Source organism: Ailuropoda melanoleuca, chromosome 15, assembly GCF_002007445.2.
Source record: "Ailuropoda melanoleuca isolate Jingjing chromosome 15, ASM200744v2, whole genome shotgun sequence".
In the NCBI taxonomy this organism is placed as follows: Eukaryota; Metazoa; Chordata; class Mammalia; order Carnivora; family Ursidae; genus Ailuropoda; species Ailuropoda melanoleuca.
Genome location: NC_048232.1, coordinates 17,439,367 through 17,462,820, shown reverse-complemented (window position 1 = coordinate 17,462,820; position 23,454 = coordinate 17,439,367). Strand labels below are relative to the sequence as shown.

General features: G+C 35.2%; 1 protein-coding gene across 1 annotated transcript in view; it reads right to left on the bottom strand.

The window, feature by feature from the left end:
• Positions 1-23,454, bottom strand: part of MALRD1 (MAM and LDL receptor class A domain containing 1) — a 683,830-nt gene that overhangs the window by 476,216 nt on the left and 184,160 nt on the right. The gene's annotated exons all lie outside the window — the stretch shown is intronic.

The following is a 23,454-nucleotide window of genomic DNA, read 5'->3' as shown; positions in this document are numbered from 1 at the left end:
TTAGCCAAAGGAGATGAAAATTTATGTCCAGACAGAAACCTGCCCATGGATGTCAAAAGCAACTTTACTCACAATTACCAAAACTTGGGAGCAACCAAATGTCCTTCTGTAAGTGAATAAACTTTGGTATACCAAACAATGGAATATTCAGCACTAAAAAGAAATGATCTATCAAGCTATGAAAAGACAGAAAAGGAGGAAACTTAAGTGCATATTATTAACTGAAAGAAGCCAATTTGAAAAGGCTGCATATTGTATGATTCCAACTATACGACATTCTAGAAAAAGCAATACTATGGAGACAGTAAAAGGTTAATAATTGCCAGGGATTTGGTGGGGAGATAGGAAGAATGAATAGGCAAAGCAGAGGATTTTTAGGACAATGAAGGTACACTCTATTAATGGTGGATAGATGTCATTATACATTTGTCCACACGCATAGAATGTATAACACCAAGAGTGAACTCTAATGCAAAATATGGGTACTTTTGTATGTCATTTAAGTCCATCAATTGTAACATACCATGACATTAATTCTAGAGAACGAAGTAGGGTTCATCTTGCACATAGGGAAGAATCTATTGATACAGAGGCTGATATAAAGCAGAGCTTGACATATCATAGATGCATTACAAATAGAAGAGAGGTAAAAGACACAAAATTACTTGAAAATTAAAAATTTCAATCTGTTACACAAATGATATAGCCATTAGTTTATTGATTTTGATGTCAGGTAAAAATAAGTCAAAAGGGATTTATTAATATTTCCTGAAACAATAAGAGCCAGCCATGTTTGTAAATACATTTATTTATTAAGACTGACCTGATTTTTAAAAAATTCAAACTTTCCAGCACTGATCTCTAAGGCTATTTATTCGAAACCTTACTTGTAACTTCATCGGAATTTTGAAAGTTCCATATAATGCAACTAGCAATTTGGATTCTGCTCACTAGATTCACGATTTTCTCTAAATTTATGAAATGGACTTATAAAATCATATGATTATGAAATTCATAGTAAGCATAAATCAATATAGGATACCGCCAAAACTTATTTTGAAATGTCGTATAAATGAAATCCCAGTTGTAGAAGGGATTAAAATGGTTGTGTCCTTACTCTCCCCAGAGATAATAATTGTAAGTATTGTGTAAAATTATATAAAGTTAATTCTAAAATACAAACTGAAAAATTTCCAAAGCAGGAACAATCAGAGGAAAGCATAATACACAGACAAACCTGCAACAGACAGTGGTAAGAACAGTGAGTTTGTGGCTTTTTGATCTCAGAAAATTGACAATCTCCCTTACCCTTTGGCTATGTTTACAGAAAATGACACAATTATAGCCTTACTGGCAAAGGGAAGAAGAGATTAGAATTCACAAGAAAATTTAAAGGAGAAATCCTAACAGCAAAGCTTCACAGGTACAGGGGAGACAACAGGAAGTATGGCAAAATGCAGGTAGAGATCAGAGAAAAAAACGATGCTCAAAAACTAGAGCTATGTAGACCCAATCTTCAAAGCTGAGGTTTCTCCTACCAGTAAATTTTTTAACCATACATAGTTTAAACAGCAGAAGGCACAAAGCTTTAAGTCCTTGTGGACTTGAAGTTTCAGAAGAGAGAGCCTGAAATTGACAGAGCACAGATAAATAGAGAAGGAATGCACAAAAAAGCAAGAGTGGAAAGCCATGAAAACAGAGCAGAGATAAGAGTAGTTGCATATGGTGCAAGAGATAAAGTTTACAGTTTGAAACCAGATAAATTAACTACTTATTAAAACAAGAAACAAAAATCTTCACATGAACATGACAGAATCCAGAGTCACTAAAATGTAATATCAATAATATCCAGTTTTCAATAAAAAATTTTTAGATATGCAGAAAAAATGTAGTGTGGTCATTATGGACTAAAAAATAACCAATAGAAAATTACTCCAAGAGGGTCAGGATGTTGGATGTATCAGACCAAAATTTTACAGCACCTATCAAAGATATATTCAATGAACTAAAGGAAAATCATTCAATAAATCGAAGAACATTATGGTATCAATGAATGTACAGACAGATAATCTCAAGAGTAAAACAGGAACTCTAAAATAAATAACCGAAGTGAAATAAGTCAAGCAGAGAAAGACAATTATCATATGGATTCACTCTTTATGGAACATAAAAAAGAGCAGGGGGATCAGTAGGAGAAGGAAGGGAAGAATGAAGGGGGGATAAACAGAAGGGGGAATGAACCACAAGAGACTATGGACTCTGGGAAACAAACTGGGCTTCAGAGGGGAGGGGGGTGGGGGACTGGGAAAGGCAGGTGATGGGTATTAAGGAAGGCACATATTGCATGGAGCACTGGGTGTTATACGCAAATAATGAATCATGGAACACTACATCAAAAACTAAGGATGTATAGCATGGTGACTAACATAACATAATAAAAAATTACTATTAAAAATAATAAATAAATAAATAAATAAATAAATAAATAAATAAATAAATAAATAAAATAACCAAACAGTAATTTGGAGACTGAAATCTACAATAATCAAAATTAAAAAATAAGATGCTACATGGGCTTAACAATAGTTTGGATATTGCCAAAAAAGAAAGAGTAAATATGAAAATAAATCAGTAAAGTTATCAACTCAAGAATCATAAAAATAAATGGTTGACAAATATTAACACCACATTAGAAACTTGTAACACAAATATGAAACAGTCCAATATCGATATAAATGGAATCCCAGAAAAAGAGGAAGGATAAAATACTCAAAAAAATAAATGACTGAAAACCCTGTTTGGTTAAAAAAAAAAAAAAAAACCCAACAACGTAAGGATCTAGAAAATTTAATAATAGATACACCATAGCCAAAATGTTATAAGCCAAAGAAAAAGATAAAATCTTGTAAGCAAACAAAAATTATTCATTTAGGGGCACCTGGGTGGCACAGCGGTTAAGTGTCTGCCTTCGGCTCAGGGCATGATCCTGGCGTTGTGGGATAGAGCCCCACATCAGGCTCCTCCGCTATGAGCCTGCTTCTTCCTCTCCCACTCCCCCTACTTGTGTTCTCTCTCTCGCTGGCTGTCTCTATCTCTGTCAAATAAATAAATAAAATCTTAAAAAAATTATTCATTTAATAAAGACAAACATTGATATGAATAAAAATAGATACCCAAAATGATTGAAGGTGTTGAAATTATAATTTTCAAAGTGTTGAATAAAAACAAACAAAAAATTCTATACCCAGCGAAGCTGTCTTTCAAAACTGAAAGGGAAATAAAGAAACATTTAAATTGAAAAAAGAGGGAGAATCATTTCCCAGCAGACCTTTACTATAAGAAATGCTTAAAAAAAAATTCTAATGGAATATTAGAAACACTGAAGAAATAAAACCAGCTGGGAATTCAGATGGATTAAAAAGATAAATATGTTTTAAAAAATTTATATATATAATTTTACATATCTCATTTATATATTTTAAATTATATGTGCAATGTATATATGTGTGTGGACTCTTTTCCTCTTAATCCTGCTAAAAGACATAAGACAGAACAAAGCAAAAGTAACAACATTGTTTTGATAGTCTTATAATTTTGTAAAGACTCAGTGAGGTGGCTGTTTTTTCAAATACCCAATTTTCAACAACAAAAAAACACAAGACATAGAAAACACAGGAAAAGGAATATAAGTAAATATGCCAACAAACTCTTTCAAAAATTTGAAGAGAACACTTCCTAACTCGCCCTATGAGGCCAGTAGTTCCCTGATAGCAAAGATAAACACAAAGACACTAAAAAAATATATATTAAAAAACTCCTACAGACGAATGTCCCCAATAAAGATGCAAAAATCCTCATCAAAATACTAGCAAGCACAATGCAGCAGGAAAAAAAAAATTGTACACCAAGACCAAGTAAGATTTATTCCTATAATACAAGGATGGTTTAACATGTAAAAATCAATCAGTGTAACCCACGTCATTAACAGAATGAAAGAAAATAACCATATAATCATCTCGATTGATGCAGAAAAAGCACTCAAAAAAAACCCAATGCCCTTTCATGATAAAAACAGTCAACAAAGTAGGAAAAAAAAGAAACTATCTAACATAATAAAGGCCAAATATGAAAAGCCCACAGTTAACATCATACTCAGCTGTGAAAGACTGAAGGCTTTCCCTCAGAGGAACAAAACAAGGAGGATTGCTTTCACTATTGCTATTTCACATATTATTGGGAGTTCTTAGAGGAATTAGGCAAGGAAAAGAAATAAAAGACATCCAAATTGTAAAGAAAAGGTAGTAAAGTAACCTCTGCAGACAACATAATCTTAAATGCAGGAAACATGAAAGCTTCCACAGGGGGGGAAAAAAAAAACCTCTTAGAATAAAGAAATTAAGCAAAATTGTGGAACACAAACCAGCATGTAAAACCAGTTGTGTTTTCACACTAATGTTGAATAATCCAAAGGCATTTAAAAAAAGTATTCTATTTTTTTTATTTTTTTAAGATTTCATTTATTTATTTGACAGAGAGAGCACAGCAGGGGGAATAGCAGGCAGAGGGAGAGAGAGAAGCAGGCTCCGGACTGAGCAGGGAGCCCAATGCCATAAACTATTTCTGAAAGAATTAATGAGATTATATCCCTGTTCATTTATCAAAAGACTTAATATTGTGAAAATGTCAATAATTACCAAAGGAATCTATACAATGTAACTGCTACCAAAATCCCAATAATTTTCTTACAAAAATAAGTAAATCCATCCTAAAATTAATGTGAATCTCAAGGGATTCTAAACAACCAAAACAATCTTGAAAAATAAGAACAAAATTGGAGGACTCATACTTGATATCAAAATTTACCAAAATAGTGTGGTAAGCCACAATAACCAAAACAATACAACAGTGTCATAAAGACAGACATAAAGACCAATAGAATAGAATAGAGAGCACAGAAATAAACCCTCACATTTGTGGTCAAATTTCGACAAGAGTATCAAAGTCTTCTCAATAAATGGGGCTGGGAAAACTAGACAGCCATCTGCAAAACAACGGAAGTGGACATTTACCTTACTTATAAACTCAAACTAAATCAAAGCTATAAAACTCTCATGAGAAAACCTAGGGGAAAGACCCCATGTCAGCCATCTGCAAAACAACGGAAGTGGACATTTACCTTACTTATAACTCAAACTAAATCAAGCTATAAAACTCTCATGAGAAAACCTAGGGGAAAGACCCCATGTCTGCATTTGGCAACAATTTCTTGGAGATGACACCAAAACCAAAGATGACAACAACAAAAAATAAATACACTGGACTACATCAAAATTAAAGCTTTTGTGTATCAATGGACACTACCAACAAAATGAAAAGTCAACCCACAGAATTTGAGAAAAACATTTGCAAATCATATTCTGATAAGAGATTAAAATCCAGAATATATAAAGAACTCCTACAACTCAACAACTAAATAAAAACCCAATTCAAGATGGACAAGGACTTGAAGAGACATGCAAATTACCAATAAGCACATAAAAAGATGGTCAATGTCACTATCCTTAGAGAAATGCAAAATCAAAACCATAAAACCACTTTACATGCCTAAGATGACCATTATCAAAAATAAAAAAATTAGTGCTGTGAAAGAACAAGGAACACATGTTACATATGTAAAATTTCATGTTACATTTACTTTACACAGAGGAAATTTTTTAAAAATTATTTTAGCAGGATACAAATTCAAGTTTTCATTATTTTTTTAAAAAAAAGCATTAACTCTCTTCAAATTCAATATTTAATATCTTCCAATGTTTCATTTTACTCTTACCATAATTACATAAAGAAATCGTAAAGACTGTTTAATCTTAAACATCATATATATAATTACCCCTCAAATCCCCTCTAATTTACCCAGAGTATTACTATATTATAGTTTCCTACAGGCTCAATGATGTGACAATGATTGAGAAGCAGAGCTATATTTAAGCCTCCTTGCTTAGTTATTGGCCAGTTAATTTAGTTGTAAGAATATATGAACTGAAAGTCAAAGGAAAAACTGAAGGGAGTAGAAATATAGCACTCTGTCTCAAAAAGTAGTATCTGTAATAGAGCGAACTTTGTGAAGATGCTTTCATTTAAAAAGCAGTTTTGCTTATTCTATAATGTAAAATCAGATAAGCCTGCTAGTGTAGGAGGGAAAAAAGAAATGTACAAGTGGTCTGTTAGCAGGTAATGGGCTTGTCAGATGTAAATGACAATCACATGTATGCAAATGATGCAAGGTTTTCCAGTCAGATTCTTACTCCTTCATTACCAGGGTCTGGAAAACAAGAAGTGTCATATGCTCAAAATGTAAATGATTCCTATATTTGAATATTCACAACTGGAAATGCCTTGCAAGATGTTAAAAGCTATGCTGCCTTGAGATCTGAAACACTTTTGCACCATTTTTTTAAAAAACCTGTGCTATATGTAACCAGAGATTGAATCAGTAATAGAGCATGAGTAACTAAAAGCCATAATGTATAAAACTATCTATTCACCTGTGTTATCCACAGAAAGCTGACCCTCAGATTTAGACATTCACTGAGAGAGCAGATAATCTGGTTCTAGTTCTTAACCTCCTCACATTCACATTTACTTGAGGGGATTCATGTTGTGCCATTTCTTCCCTGTGCTTTCCCACCAGAGTTCAGTATCAGGATTGTAATGCCTTGTACACTTTGTTAAGGATGATTGTGAATTACCATACTTTGACCTTTACATTGTTCTACAGCACCCCTCATCAGCAATTGCCATTATCAGTTATTTATAGCATCGCTGGTCTGTAACAGAAAGGCCAATCTAAATTCTGAATATGTAAAGGATGTAGATGATGGAAGAAGTATTTAAAAATGTAAACAAACACCACCACAGCATTTGGTGGCTGATTCTGTTTTTCTAATGATAGGAGTAAAGAATGTTACAATGGGAATCTACACTAAGGCAACTATCAACAAAATGGAAATGATATCAAGATTCGGCAGTTAAGTACTGGTAAAAGGGAATTCTTTTTTGATTTGAATATGAACGCTGAATAAGTCTAGTACAGGATGCTGTACAACCAGATATTTCCATCACCTGAAAAGCTTATCATGTCTTTTCATTTTAGACAGGGGCTTTGAAATAGGCTGATTCTATTGACTACAACTATTGGGTGTTCATATGTACATGTTCTAGAAGTTTTGTTGATAAAAAGTTAAAGTACTGAATTTAAGAATTTAAAATAATTTCATAATAAAATAAATAACAATTTAATTTTTAAAATCTACATTTTCTAATTAACTCAATAAAAGCTTTCCCAGAGTACTATTTTGAGTTCATGACATCCTAGCCAACAGTATGACTGTGTTTGGTTAGAAAACTTTGTATTTAATTTAAAAGAGACTGAGAAGTAATCCCTGGCAGGAAATTTAGATCTCTACTCTAAAGAGAATATGAGAAAATTTAATTTTAAACCTAGTGATTTCCCCAAAGAAATTCCAGCTCAAGACATTTTTCTCTTTCTTCTTTTTTTTACGAGAAACTTCATACATCTCATGTAAAATATATCCAAAGTGAATAAAAGTAATATATTTGTGCATAAGAGTTAAGGATATAACACAGAAGGAAATAATTCATAAAAGCACTACAATTCTATCTATAGCAGCTTAGAAAACTAATTTTATCCTCAAGATTTTTTATTGTCACCAATCTCCTTTGGCTTTGCCTTCAGCTTTCTTTTTTAAGGACTCTTCTCTTTTGGTCCAAATATTAAATGTTTCATTTTTGTTGTCTTTTCATCATTGATGGTATCCCTTTTTCTCATAGTCACCCGATATGAGATAAACCCTATTCTAGCTGTTGACTACAACAGTCAAATTGGTCAATGCCTTTTCCTTTGAGATGCTACAGTACCATGAAGGAGATAGACAAGTAAATTAATATGGATGGTATTCTGGGACATGTGCTGTAATAGAAATAATACCCAGAGAAGAAATATTTGAAGCAGACTAGGGAAAGGGACCAGGGAAAGTTTCCTAGGAGAGCTGACTTCCAGCTCAGTTTCAAAGGTTAGGTAATTATTCAGTGAAAGTAGGATCTGTGAACTTATGACTTTCAGTTCCATTTGGATAATGTAAGACACTAGCAGGAGAATGGAGGGTGGGAGGAAAAATCATCCAGGGTATTTATTCCCACAACCCCAACTCCTTCACTCTCTGTATCACCAAAGAGCCGCACTCCTTTAAGGGTTTTTGTCTTTTGGGGCAATGCCTCGTTTACAGGTCCAGCTTTTCCTAGATTTGTACAACCTAACCTCCTTCCTTTGTCCCTTTGAGTTTAGAGATTATGATAATGGCTTCATTTTGGCTGGTCTCTGGGTGCATCACCAGCCCTGCCCATGTCCAGCATGAGCGCATCATGACATCATAGAGGCCAACTGCATACCTGGCAGTAACAAATGGCATAGAATCTGTTTTTCCTATTGCACTGTGAGCCCTTTAAGAGTAAAGATGTGTCTTTTCTGTCAGGCATCTCAGGTTTTAATACAATGTTTGGAACAAAAGGCTTCAGCGAATGTAAATTTCCAAATTCAAAGGAAAAAAAAGATGCAATTCAATCTCCAGAAAAAATTATTTTGCATTAGGAATATTATTAAATCAAGTACAGCTAAACTAAGAAAGCAATGCAAGAGACTTACAATGGATTAAGATTGGTTTTGTTTTAGAACATTAAAAGAATAATATTACACTTTGTAATCTGGGTTTTGAGTTTATATTGCAAATCAAAATTAGGAAAGACAATTAAATTGGAAATTACAGGACTTAAGGTCTTCCTATTACCATAATTCTAAATTTAATAGTTTTTATGTAATTTTTAAAGGAACCAGAATTTCTTTTGTTCTTGCTTGCCAGCTGAATTTCATCTGACAGAAGAGATGTGTGCAGTTTAAATTTATTTTTAGAGAACTCATGGCAATCAGAGTAGAACCCGGACTTGCTCTAATGTGGTGATTTTGACTTTCTAATTAGAACCTCCAAAGAACAACAAGAACCAATACTTAATGATTTATAGTACCTCTTATTTTCTCTGCTTACTTCTCTCATTTACTCTGCATCTTATAAAAGAAAACAAGGTATTTTTTACCAAAATGTATCTACTTATATTTCTGATCATATTTATTTTTGGTCATATTTATGTCTCTTAAATTGAAACTTATTACATGTGGGATTCTCTACAGTGTATCCATGTAGTACTATGTCAGACTCTATACAATATTTCATGGATTTTATTGTTGAAGTCATTCAGTATTTTCAAACTAATGCTATGAATCATGTCAAGATTATGGAACCACTGAAGTAGAAGGCAATGAATTTAACGATTACATGTCCATTCTTTGTCAGAGATTGTTGGCAGAATAGTGGAAAAGTTTCATAAAAATTTACTGTATTGTTAACTCCAATTCAAGGTTTCTTTGAACAAAAGGAACGCTTACCAAATTCTCAATAATCAAAGAAAAACTGGCAGTGTGATTTACATTTTCTCGCCTATATCAACATCACATTACATATGAACAAACGAAACCTAAAACTTCAAGAAAGAAAAAAAGCTCACCTATGACACTAAAACCTAGGTCACAAAGGTGGCAAGCACAAGAATTCATGTTGAAATTGAAGGTCTTCATAATACAAATTAATAGCAATGATATTACATGTTTTCTAACATAAATAAACATGCAGCTTAATTTAGATATAATTGGTAGCATTATATACAGTGTCTACCAATCTATAAAAAGAATTTCAAAAATGCTTTATTGATATTAATGAATTTAAATTTGCTTTTCAGGATCCTGAGTTTACCCTGCCCCATATTTACAACTAGATATCACCCACATCCAAGTCAATAAACCAGAGAGTGATCCTAAGACTGGCTGAACAAACTCCACAAATAAATAAAGAGAAGCAGCTGCGTCTGAAAGGCTCAGAAGGTCAGAAAGGCAGAGGCAGGCTGCCCGCCGCAGGGAGGGAGCTGCGCAAGTAGAGAGGGCAGAGAAATGGGCCCTTGCACCAGAGGGCTCCCATGGGGAAGACTAATCCTCATAACATGTGGCTTTAAAAACCAGAGGGGCTGAATTCATTAAGTTTGTAAAACCAGTGGGACTTGGAACCTGGAGCTTTGGAGGTCCCCTGACTCAGCAATGGATGAGCCAAGAGGACAAGGAATAGTAAGTTGCAGCCCTTAAAGAGACAGCAGCTTCTGTGGAAGGCAAATTTAAAAGCAGTTTACACAATACTAGGGGTAAGTGAGAGACATATTTGTTTATGTTAATTTTGGACCATGTTGGGGGATATCTTTGAAAACAAGGATACTGGCAGGCACCATTTTCCTCCTCTGGCTCTCAGCATAAACACAGAGATAGCTGGAGGAATTTGGACTGCACAGACATTTGTAGCCTCAGCCCAGGGCTCAGAGCACATTTTTTTAAAGCTGTCTGCACAGCCCACCCAGCCATGTGGGACAGAGCTGCCTCCATGAGCCCTACCCAGCCTCCAAACAAAGCCCAGCTGCATACCACCAGCCACTTTCACAAACCAAGCCCAGCAATGCCTAATCATCAATGCATGCTGAGCCTAGGCTTGCACCCACAGTCACCCCCCTATGCAGTCCCCAGCCACCACAGCACATTGGGATCCAGCATCAAACTGGTGGCCCTATGCAAATTTTGCTAATACTACCACCTCACTTCCAAGTTCCCCAGCAGACACACATCCCCACCACCCCCAGAGCTTGGCCTGCCTGTGTCCCACTAACACCACAAAGAGCAAACACAGCTGACAGGCAGAGCAAACACAGCTGACAGGCAGAGTCAGCACAGTCAAAAGGAAAAGTGACTCAGACATAATAGCAGGACATAAACAACACACATAGGATACTCTCCTGAAGTGCCAGGTTGTGGTGACAGGGGACACTGCCCTGTGGAGCACCCCAAGAACTTCTCTTCATAAAGTCACTACTTCCAAGAGCAGAAGCCAGAGCTGACTTTCTTAACACATAGAAACAGACACAGAGAGGCAGACAAAGTTAGGAGACAGAAATTTGTCCCTTGGCTGATTGAATTTAAATAAAAATATAATAATAATTTTTTTAAAAAAATGTATCCCAAATGAAAGAAAGGAGAAGGCCATGGCCAGAGATCTAAGTAAAGCAGATATAAGTAACATGCCTGATAGAGAATTTAAAGCAATAATCACAAGGATACTCACTGGACTTAGGAAAACAGTGGAAGACATGAGTTCAACCCTTAACACAGAGATGAGGAATAACACAGCAGAGATAAAAGGCTTAATAAACAAAATGAGAAACATGGTTGATGAAATGAGTAGTAGGATTAAAGAAGCAGAAGAATGAATTAGTGACCTAGAAGACAGAATAATGGAAAGTAATCAAGCCAAACAAAAGAGAGAACAAAGAATAATGCAAAATGGAATAGACTTAGGGAACGCAGGGACTCCATCAAACATAATAACATTCATCTTAGAGGAGTCTAAGAAGAAGAAGAAAGAGAAAAGGGGGCAGAGAATTTATTTGAAGAATTAATAGCTGAAAACTTCCTTAATCTGGAGAAGGAAACAGATATCCACATCCAGGAGGCATAAGGAACTCCCATCAAAATCACCAAAGAAGGCCAAACCAAGACATAATGTAATCAACCCTGCAAAATATAGTGATAAAGAAAAAAAATTCTTAAAAGCAGCAAAAGAAGTCAGTAACCTCCAAGGGAAAACCCATGAGGCTAGTAGGAGATTTTTCAGCAGAAGCTCTGTAGGCCAGAACAAAGTGGCATGATACAGTCAAAGTTTGGAATGGGAAAAATCTGCAGCCAAGAATACTCTAGGCAGCAAGGCTATCATTCAAAATAGAAAGAAAGATAAAGAGTCTCCCAAACAAAAACTAAAGGAGTCTGTGACCACTAAACCAGACCTGGAAGAAATATTAAAGGGGACTCTTTGAGTGGAAAGGAGAGATCAAATGTTTTAGTATAAAGGCAGGAAACACAAGAGCAGTAAAAATGAGTATTTCTGTAAAAAAAAAAATCAGTCAAGAAACTCATGAAAAAGGATATAAAATATAATAATATAAAATGGCAATAAATACATGCCTATCAATAATTACTTTGAACATAAATAGACTAAACACTCTAATCAAAATACATAGGATGGAAGAACAGATTTAAAAAAAAAGAACCATCTATATGCTGCCCACAAGAGACTCATTTTAGACCTAAGCACCTGTAGATTAAAAGGGAAGGGATGGAGAAAATGTTTCATGCAAACGGATATCAAAAGAATGCTGAAGTAGCAGTACTTATATCAGACAAAATAACTTTAAAACAAAGACTGCAATGAGACAAAGAAGGACACTATATCATAATAGAGAGGACAATCCAACAAGAAGAGGTAACAATTGTAAATATTTATGCACCTAACTCAGGAGCACCCAGATACATAAAACAGTTAATAATGTAAAGGACCTACTTGATAATAATACAATAGAAGGGGAATTTAACACCAAACTTACATCAATGGACAGATCATCTAAATAAAAATCAACAATGAAACAATGACTTTAAATGACACATTGGAACAAACGCATATATTCAAAACTTTCCATCCTCATACAGCAGAATAAATTATTTTCAAGTGAACATGGAACATTCTCCAGAATTGAACACATATTTGCAAACAAACAAAACCAGTCTCAACAAAGTCACAAAGATCAAAGTCATACCACGCATCTTGTCTGACCACAACACTATGAAATTAGAAGACAACTACAAGAAAAAAAAATCTAGAAAGACCATAAGTACATGGAGGTTAAATAACATGCTACTAAACACTGAACAGGTTACCTGGAAATCAAAGAAATAAAGAATACATAAAAACAAATGAAAATGAAAACGTAATGGTCCAAAACCCTTGGAATACGGCAAGAGTGATTCTAAGAAAGAAATTTGCAGCAATACAGGCCTATCTCAAGAAGCAACCAAAACCTCAAATAAACAACCTAACCCTACACCTAAAGAAGCTGGAAAGAGAACAACAAAACCTACAACCAGCAAAAGGGAGGAGTAAAAATTACAGCAGATATAAATGACATAGAAACTAAAACAAACAAAAACAGATCAATGAAATCAGGAGCTGGTTTTTTTTTTTTTTTAAAGATTTTATTTATGTGACAGAGAGACAGCCAGCGAGAGAGGGTACACAGCAGGGGAGTGGGAGAGGAAGAAGCAGGCTCCCAGCGCAGGAGCCTGATGGTGGGACTCGATCCCGGAACGCCAGGATCACGCCCTGAGCCAAAGGCAGATGCTTAACGACTGCGCTACCCAGGCGCCCCAGGAGCTGGTTTTTGAAAAAAATCAATAAAATTGTTATACCTCTAGCCAAACTTACAAGAAAAAAAAGAGAAATGACTTAAATTAAAAAATCACAAATGAGAGAGGAGAAATAACACCACCACAAAAATACAATCATCATAGAATATTATGAAAAACTCTATGCCAAAAAATTTGACAACCTAGAAGAAATGGATAAATTCCTAGAAACATGTAAACTACCAAAACTGAAACAGGAATAGAAAATTTGAACAGATCAATAATCAGCAAAGAAATTGAATCAATAATCAAAAGACTCCCAACCAACAAAAGCCCAAGACCAGGTGGCTTCACAGGGGAATTCTACCAAACATATAAAGAAGAATTACTACCTATTCTTCTCAAACTATTCTGAAAATAGAAAAGTAAGGATAACTTCCAAATTCATTCTATGAAGCCAGCATTATCCCGATACAAAAACTAGATAAAGACACCACTAAAAAAGAGAGCTACAGGCCAATATCCCTGATAACCATGAATGCAAAAATCCCTAATAAAACACTAGCGAACCAAATCCAACAACACATTAAAAAAATCATTTACCATGATTAGTGGGATTTATTCTTGGTTGAAGGGTGGTACAACATTCACTTCAATCAATGTGATAAATCACATCAATAAAAGATAAGAACGATATGATCATTCCAATAGATGCAGAAAAAGCATCTGACAAAGTACAACATCCATTCATGATAAAAACACACAACAAAGTAGGTTTAGAGGTAACATACCTCAACATAATAAAGGCCATATATGAAAAACCCACAGCTAGCATCATCCTTAATAAGGAAAAACTGAGAGTTTTCTCCTAGGGTCAGGAACAACACAAGGATGTCTGCTCTCACTTTATTCAACACAGTATTGGAAGTCCTACTCACAGCCATCAGACAACATAAAGGAATAAAAGGTATCAAAATTGGTAAGAAGGAAGTAAAACTCACTACTTGCAGATGACATGATACTATACATAGAAAATCTGAAAGACTACATGAAAAAACTTCCAGAACTGATAAACAGATTTAATAAAGTTGCAGGATACAAAATCAATGTACAGAAATCTCTTGCATTTCTATACATCAATAATGAAGCAGAAAGAAACTGAGGAATAAATCCCATTTACAGCTGCACCCAAAATAAAAAGATACCTAGGAATAAACCTAACCAAAGAGGTGAAAGACCTATACTCTGAAAACTATAAAATAATGATGAAATAAATTCAAGACACAAAGAAATAAAAAGACATTCCATGCTCATGGATTGTAAGAACAGATATTGTTAAATATTGTATTGTCTATATTACCCAAGCAATCTACGTATTTTTGCATATATGCAAAGCAATCTACATATTTAATGCAATCCCTACCAAATACCAACACCATTTTTTAAAGGGCTAGGACAAACAATCCTAAAATCTGTATGGAACCACAAAAGACCCCAAATAGCCAAGGCAATCTTGAAAAAGAAAAGCAAAGCTAGAGGCAACACAATTCCAGACTTCGAGTTATATTACAAAACTGTCATGATCAAAACACTATACGGTGTTGGCTCAAAAAAGAAAAAAAAAGACACAGAGATCAAAAGAACAGGAAAAAAAAAACCCAGAAATAAGCCCATAACTATATGCTCAATTAATCTTCAACATATCAAGAAAGAACGTTCAATGGAAAAAAGATAGTCTCCTCAAAAAATGTTGGGAAAACTGGATAGCAACATGCAAAAGAAAGAAACAGTAGAATTTTCTTACACCATACACAAAGATAAATTCAAAATGGATTAAAAACCTAAATGTGAGATTTGAAACCATAAAAATCCTAGAAGAGGTCATGGGCAATAGCCTCTTTGACATCGGCCATAGCAACTGTTTTTCAAGATTTGTTTTCTCAGGCAAAAGAAACAAAAACAAAAATGGGACTTTATCAAATTAAAAAGCTTCTGCGCAGTGAGGGAAATAATCAATAAAACTAAAAGGCAACCTACGGGATGGGAGAAAATATTTGCAAATGACATATCCTATAAAGGATTAGTATCCAAAATACATAGAGAACTTACACAACACCCAAAAAACAAATAATCCAATTTAAAAATGGACATGAGCAGACATTTCTCCAAAGAAGACATCCAGATGGCCAAAAGACACATAAAAAGATATTCATCATCGCTTACCATCAGAGAAATGTAAATCAAAACCACAATGAGATATCACCTCACACCTGTCAGAATGGCTAAAATCAACAATGCAAGTAGCAACAGGTGTTGGCAAGAGTGTGGAGAAAGGGGGAACTTTGCACTGATGGTGGGAATGCAAACTGGTACAGCCACCATGGAAAACAGTATGAAGGCTCCTCAAAAAGTTAAAAATAGAGCTACCCTATGATCCAGCTATGGCACTACTGGGTATTTACCCAAAGAATACAAAAACACTAATTCAAAGGGATACATGCACCTGTATGTTCACAGTAAGATTATTTACAATAGCCAAAATATGAAAGCAGTCCGAGTGTACAATGAGTAACGGATAAAGAAATGGTGTATATTCCAAGCTCTCATAGCTGGGGCCACTATCCCCCTGCCCTGATCGCCAGACAACTCAGGACACCCCTCTGCTCCAGAGCCGTGAAATTATTCAAACCCACCAATCCTAAATCCACTACCCTGCCTCACTTGTTCTTTCCTGTGGAAACCGCAGTAAGGGCTCTTACCCACAGTCTCCCCCACTCCCTCTGCCTCTGGACCTAGCCTGTTGCCTCCCTGTGTGACCCTCATGGGAACTGAGTAAAAACTACCTTTTCAATGACATCATCTTTTGATGTCTGAACTTCATATTTTCTATCAAGACTATTTTCAAACAACCCTGCCAGAATACCGAGACTAAAAGGGACCTACAATAGCAGGATCCCACCATCTGACCAGGACATGGGGCCACTGAACACTCCTGCCTGCTGGCGAGATGGTATAATGCAGCAGCTCTGACAGAGGTCGGTTTCGCAGAAGCTGCTAGAGCTAAAAACCGGCAATTCCACTCTTATTTCCAACAACAATAGTACTCATGCAAAAAAAGAGTGCTCATACATAAAATACAAGAACGTTTGCAGCAGCTTTAATCAAAATAGCCCAGATTTGGGAACAGCCCAAAAGGCCACCAATCAGAGAGAGGACCCAAAGAGCGGGGCTTCTTCATGAGGTGGGGCACTAAGCAGCAACAGCCAAGAACAGCCTGCCGCTGTGCACAACGCCGCAGACGTGCAGCGAAGACACGCCAGGCCCAGAGGGCACACTGTGCTGTTCTCAGTGCACCGCGTTTCAGAACAGGAAAGTGTCCCAGGGCAACAGATATCGAAATAGTGTTTACTTTCTGGTGTGGGATCTGACTGGGGAGGGTCTGAGGGGGTTCCGGGCACTGGGAATGTTCTATGTCTGGATCTGGGTGTGATTACATGGATACGCACGTGTGTAAAAATTCAAGAGCTATTCACTTAGGATTTGTGTATTTTGTGATCTGTCAATAACATCAATACAAGAGAAAATAAAAGACCTAGGTCTGGAGAAAAAAAAAGACACACACACACACAGGAATATTATTCAGCCATAAACAGGAATGAAATCTCACCATTTGCAATGACACGGATGCAGCTAGAGAGTATAATGCTAAGTGAAATAAGTCAGTCAGGAAGATAAATACCATATGATTTCAACTCATATGTGGAATTTAAGAGACAAGACAAACAAGCAAAGGGAAAGAAGAGAGAGAGAGAAACCAAGAGATGGACTCTTAATTACAGAGAACTGATGTGGGGGGTGGGGAAATGAAACAGGTGAAACAGGTGATGGGGATTAAGGAGGGCACCTGTTGTGAAAGCACCTGGTAATGTATGGCAGTGTTAAATCACTATATTGTACACCTGAAACTGAGGTAATACTGCATATTAATAGGAATTAAAATAAAAACTTACAATTTGCCTTTCAATTTCTGATACGCATCTTTAAAACTGATGTTAATAATGCTAAGCTGGTAAAAGGGTTAGAGAATTTATTTAACTTGAACAAATGAAGTTTTGAAACTGATAGGCTGTTGCTTTAATGTCAAGGTGGTTACTGTAAAAACAATGAGATAGTTTCTCAATATGATGACAACATGAGAGGAAAATAATATTTTGGTACTGAACTCAAGTATATTTGGAACAAATTGAGCATCTGAATTTACTTTTTCAACCGTAAACTTTATTACGTCTATACAGAAAACAACTATTCTCAATAGAAATTTAGTGTTTATTTTTTTATTATTATTATATTATGTTAGTCACCATACAGTACATCCCTGGTAGAAATTTAGTGTTTAAATTGGAATGTGAAATATAAAGTTCACACTGGATATTGAAAACTGATAATAAAAAGGATCATAAATATCTCAATTTTGTATTTATAACATGCTGAAATGAAGTTTGCATATATTGGATAATGAAATATACCAGAAATAATCTCATCTATTTTTCTTTTTGTGCAATAGAACTACTAGAAATTTTTTAAATTACACATGGATTGCATTATATTTCTACTGGACAGCCTGAATATAGTATTCTAGATATATGAATTAGTTCAAGTTAAGCAATTATACAGCTTACCTCTATATACTAGCTGATTTTTCTGTTTAATATCTTTCTGAGAGAGGTGTATCAAAATCTCCCATATTAATTATGAATTTGTATATTTATATCGGTGTCTTCTGGTCATTCTGCAAATTTTTAGTTATATATTTAAAGATAAATTATAAAAGACACCGACTTAGAATGGCCATCTAAGTTTTGTAATAGCAATTTTCTCATTGTAAACAGTTTTTTTTTTTTAAGACTTTACTTATTTTATTTGAGAAAGAGAGAGAGAGCAAGAGAGGGGGAAGGGGCAGAGGGAGAAGCAGGCTCCCCGCAGAGCAGGGAGCCCGAAAGGGGGCTCGACCCCAGGATTCCGAGATCATGACCTGAGCTGAAGGCAGATGCCTAACCAACCAAGCCACCCAGGTGCCTCAAACAGTCTTCTACCTCTGGTAGCATTTTTGACCTAACGTCTATTTTCTCAAATGTTAGTATTGTCACACTGGCTTTTTTTGTTTTGGTCTTTTAATGGCATAAGTTTTTTATTTTTTTGGAATAAGTTTTATCATACTATTTTCAAACTTGCTAATAAATCTTTTTTATTTAATGTGTCTTGTAATCACCATATAGTTGTGTTTTGTTTTGTGTTCCCTTTTATCCAGTCTTTGACTTTAGTATTTAGTTCAAACTTATTTAAGTATGGTTGAATGTACCTCCATACCATTTTTTCCTCTTTGTTCCAACATTCTTAATTTCTTGCTCTTCCTTTCATTCTTCTACTGAGTTAGTCAAGGTTTTTTTATTCGACTTTCTGCTCCACTCTATTAGAACATTCTCGATTTAATCGTGTGTTAAAAAATCCACTTCTCACATATGGAATGTGGGAGTCTAAAATGAATTTATCCTTTTCCTGCTTTTTTTTATAATAACCTTATTGAGATATAATTCATATCCCATAAAGTTCATACTTATAAAGCACCTAATTCAGAGAATTTTAATAGATTCATCAACTTGTGAGTCCATTAACACTATTCAATTCCACAACATGTTAATCACCCCCCAAGAGTGACCTCCTATCTATTAGCAGTCACTGTGCATTCCAACTCCCCCCCTCCAATCTGGGTAACCACTTACTTACTTTTGTCTCAACAGATTTGCCCATTCCAGACACTTCATATCCATGAAATTATAAAATAGGTGGCCCATATATGTCTATTTTTCTTTCCCTTTTTTAGCCCTGTTACACTAGGAGAACATTCTCTGTAGTCACGTTCTTCTCTTAATGATTGTATTACCCCTTTGGCATTGATGATTTCCAGTAATCCAATAATCACAGAGAACACGTGCATACACACAGACCCTCTCAGGGGTTCGTGTTTCTTAATATAGTGAATGCTCCCTCTCCGATATCCTTTATCTTTCTTGTCTTTAACTGGTATCTTGCAAATCATCTCCTCATGAGATCTTTATTTCTGGTCCTGGGACCACCACCTTCCAGTCACTGAATCTGGGAATCAAACGTTTCCCTGCCAACCATTTGCTTTGAATTATTAAGTCTGTATATAATAAAACAAATATTTATCATTCCTCCATAATGGCTATAACCACCACTTTATCTTTGTTTGATGAAATTCTGGGAAGCTCTTTAAAGTCAACTCAAAAATTACCTTTCTCATAAGGCTTTTCTTCCTTGTACACTGTCCAACACTGTACCTTTTTTTTTTTAAGATTTTATTTATTTATTTGACAGAGAGAGACAGAGACAGCCAGCAAGAGAGGGAACACAAGCAGAGGGAGTGGAAGAGGAAGAAGCAGGCTCCCAGCGCTCCCAGGGGAGCAGGGAGTCCGACAGGGGTCTCAATCCCAGGACCCAGGGATCACGCCCTGAGCCGAAGGCAGATGCTAAATGACTGAGCCACCCAGGCGCCCTGAACACTGTACCTTCTTTATGGTCTTTAAGTTGTTTTAAATGATACCTAATTTTTAAAATCTGTCTTCTCTGTACTCCTAAATTTTAAGATTCTTACATCTCCTTCTGTTACTAGCATAAAACAGTCCACATAACTCGTGTACAAAAATCTCTCTTAAATTACATTTTAACATGCCTTCACAAGTATCGTTTCTTAGGGAATATCCTGTTATAGTTTTCACATTTATGAAGTGCCTATGTAGTCACTACATTCTTAGAAAAATCTGACCAGATACACAGAGACAATTCTGAAAAACAGCAATGATACAGTGTTTAAATTCTAAAATCTGAACCCAACTTTATTATCCCAGAAATTGCATTACTCATATTGTTATGCCACAAATAAAAATACCTCATTTTCAGTTGCCTAAAGAAATCATCTATATATACTCTCTTTTAATCTTACAATTGTAGTTTTAGAACTCTTTTTAATTATTTTACGCCAAATAATGAGGAAAATGAAATTACTTCATAAAAGTGAAAACATTTATAAGTAAATAATAAAGTATTCCAATTAAAACAAAGTTCACATAACTAGTATAATTCTGAGAGCATTAATATTACTTGCACATCCTTAATTTAATTTTTATTATTTTTAAAATCTTACCTTGTTATCAAAATGTAATGCTATTTACAAAAATACATAGGATAATGTATAAACTAAAATACACACACAAATATATATAAGTATATACTAAAGATATGTATTTATATATTAAAATATATAATAAAATATATAAATATATTTTTATATTACATATATTATAAAAATATATATAAAATATAGGTTGAAACGCTACATGGAGGTACAGATAAAATTAGATCACAAAATGCATTCTGTAAGTTTCACAAAATCACTAACATGAGATTAAGTACTTGATTCAGAGATTTCTATGAGCCAATATAAATAGGGAAGCGTAATAGCAATATAATTCAGAGGCTGAAAGCAGCACAAAACCAAAGCAGCTGCATTACCCCTTTGGCATCAGTGATTTTCTATAGTGGTAGGGAACACACACCCCCACTGTTGATGGGTTACATTTCTCAATACAATAGGATGTTGACAATGGTGAACAGTTATCAATTAGAAGCCCACTCCTGTATGAGAATCAGGGCAGGAAATAGTCCCTGGAGCTGGTGCTCTGAGTTACCTGTATGACACCTGGATGTCAGTAGCTTTTAACTGTGTCTCCAGGCAATTCCAACGTGCTGCCGGTTTGGACAATCAGATCTTGACTAAACAAATGAGACCAGAGTGTGCTTCCCAGACTAGCAGGAAACCTCATCACCTGGGAACTTGCTAAAAATGTAAATTCTTAGGGTCTACCCCAGACCCACTTAATCAGAAATTCTAGAGTGAGCCCAAGATGCCTGTGTTTTAACAAGCTCTCCAGATGATTCTGATGCATGCTTGAGAAGTGCAGGACTAAAAAAAATACTCAGCAAAGCAGAATGGGATCACTTTGATTGGCTTGTATCCACAAAATTTGGGGTCTGGGCTTTAGGAAAGAAGGCAAGCAAGAACGGTTTGGGGCACTGGACATTTCCTGATTATTGTTCTCTCCCCAGGTCGCCATCCCTAACACCTCACTGATCTCTCCTCTTTCTTCAGAACTATTTATAGACTACCATTTTTTCTCTCTTCCCATCTCCTGTGGCATTAAACTGCAATCAAATCATGTCATAAATCTTTGAAATGCTTAGCTTTTAAGCAAGAGAGATTCATGAGGAGATGTAGGACGGCGTTTAAGAGAACAGACTTTAGCATCTGTGAGATTTGGATTTCAAGGTTCCAGCTCCCAAGCTTACTAAACTGTGGGCTCATAGGCAAGCTGGTTAACATCTAAACTTTGATTTGCTCACATGTAAAACAGGGATAATTGCACCACCCCCTAAAAGTTCACTGTGAGGACTGAATGTGATTATACATGAAAGGCATCCACACAGAGTCTATCACACAATAAATACTCAATTAGTATTGCTTTCATTTCAAAGATGCTTCTTTATATGAAAGCCACTACTCTTCATTTATCAGACATCCCTGTTAGCACTGTGTAGTCAGAAAGGACATGCCAGAAGAAACATACCTACTTAAATGTCAGAATTTACTTATAAACCTGGCAATTTACCCCATTTTCATCAACAAAATTCATTTAACTGCTGAGGTACTGTTCTTTGAAATAAGCAAATTAAAGGTAGGTATTAAGTATAAACCATAGACATAATTTATTTTTATTCAATTTAAAGTTTACTCCTGATTAATAAATCACCTGAAATCTTTAAAGGATTTAAAGCAGAAATAATTCTTTCCATTAGCCAATACATTTCTATTATCTATGAATTGGTAAGCACGTTGATGTTAGTACCTATTATGTACAAGATTATGCATGTTTTCTTATAAATGCATTCAAGGTATTTCTGTAGATACCTTTTGAATAAATACTACGGAGTCAATCTATGGAGGGAGATATATTCATTAATGCATGAAAAAAATATTGTTCTTTATTATGTCACACCTGTCTTCTATCCTTCAGTTACTTAGCCCATAAAATAAAACAAAATAGTAAAAACTTTTTTTTTTGGTAATCAACTATTTTTTTAAATAAACTAATTGGATTTGCCCCCTTGATAACTAAGGCAAAACCACTCTTCTCGGATAGTAAGTTTACTAAAAACTTGAAGAAAATTAGTTCTAAATAGCAATCTTGCTGAAAAAATCAAGATGAAGGAACTATACTTTGAATTTCATTATGACTGCAGTTCTAAGAGACACACTTCGTAAGATCAATGTAAACAGTACCTCAGAGAAACGGTCTGTGGCAGACAGTATTACTAAATGAAAACTACCTTTGCTCCTAGTTTATGGTTTAATTTAAATATCATCTAACTCTCAGGAATAATTTATGTTCTTAATATCAGAGATATTTGGATGGCTGCATTAAAGTCATATCATCCTGCAAACAAATATCTTTTTTTTTATTTTTTTAAAGATTCATTTTTTTGAGAGTGTGAGTGCGCATGTGCATACAGGAGTGGGGGGACGGGCAAGGGAGAGGGAGAGAGAATCTCAAGCAGATTCTGAGCTGAGTGCAGAGCCCTACATGGGGCTCGATCTCACAACCCTGAGATCATGACCTGAGCCGAAATCAAGAGCCAGGCACTTAAAAGACTGAGCCACCTCGGTCCCCTAAATATCTTTTTCTTATACAAAACACAAGCATTAAATTTAAGCAAAAACCTTCACTCCATAAAGAAAATGCAATGTCCTCCCTTGTATTTCTGTGCCTACTAAATGAATACACAAAAAAATGGAGGCGATAATAGAGCTTTCTTTACTGTTCTATTAAAGTTGATGTATTTTTTATACTAAGCCTCATGTAAACTTTAACTTTTGTTCAATTTATTTCAGTATCTCAAAATCCCCAGAAATTTGAAATTCAATT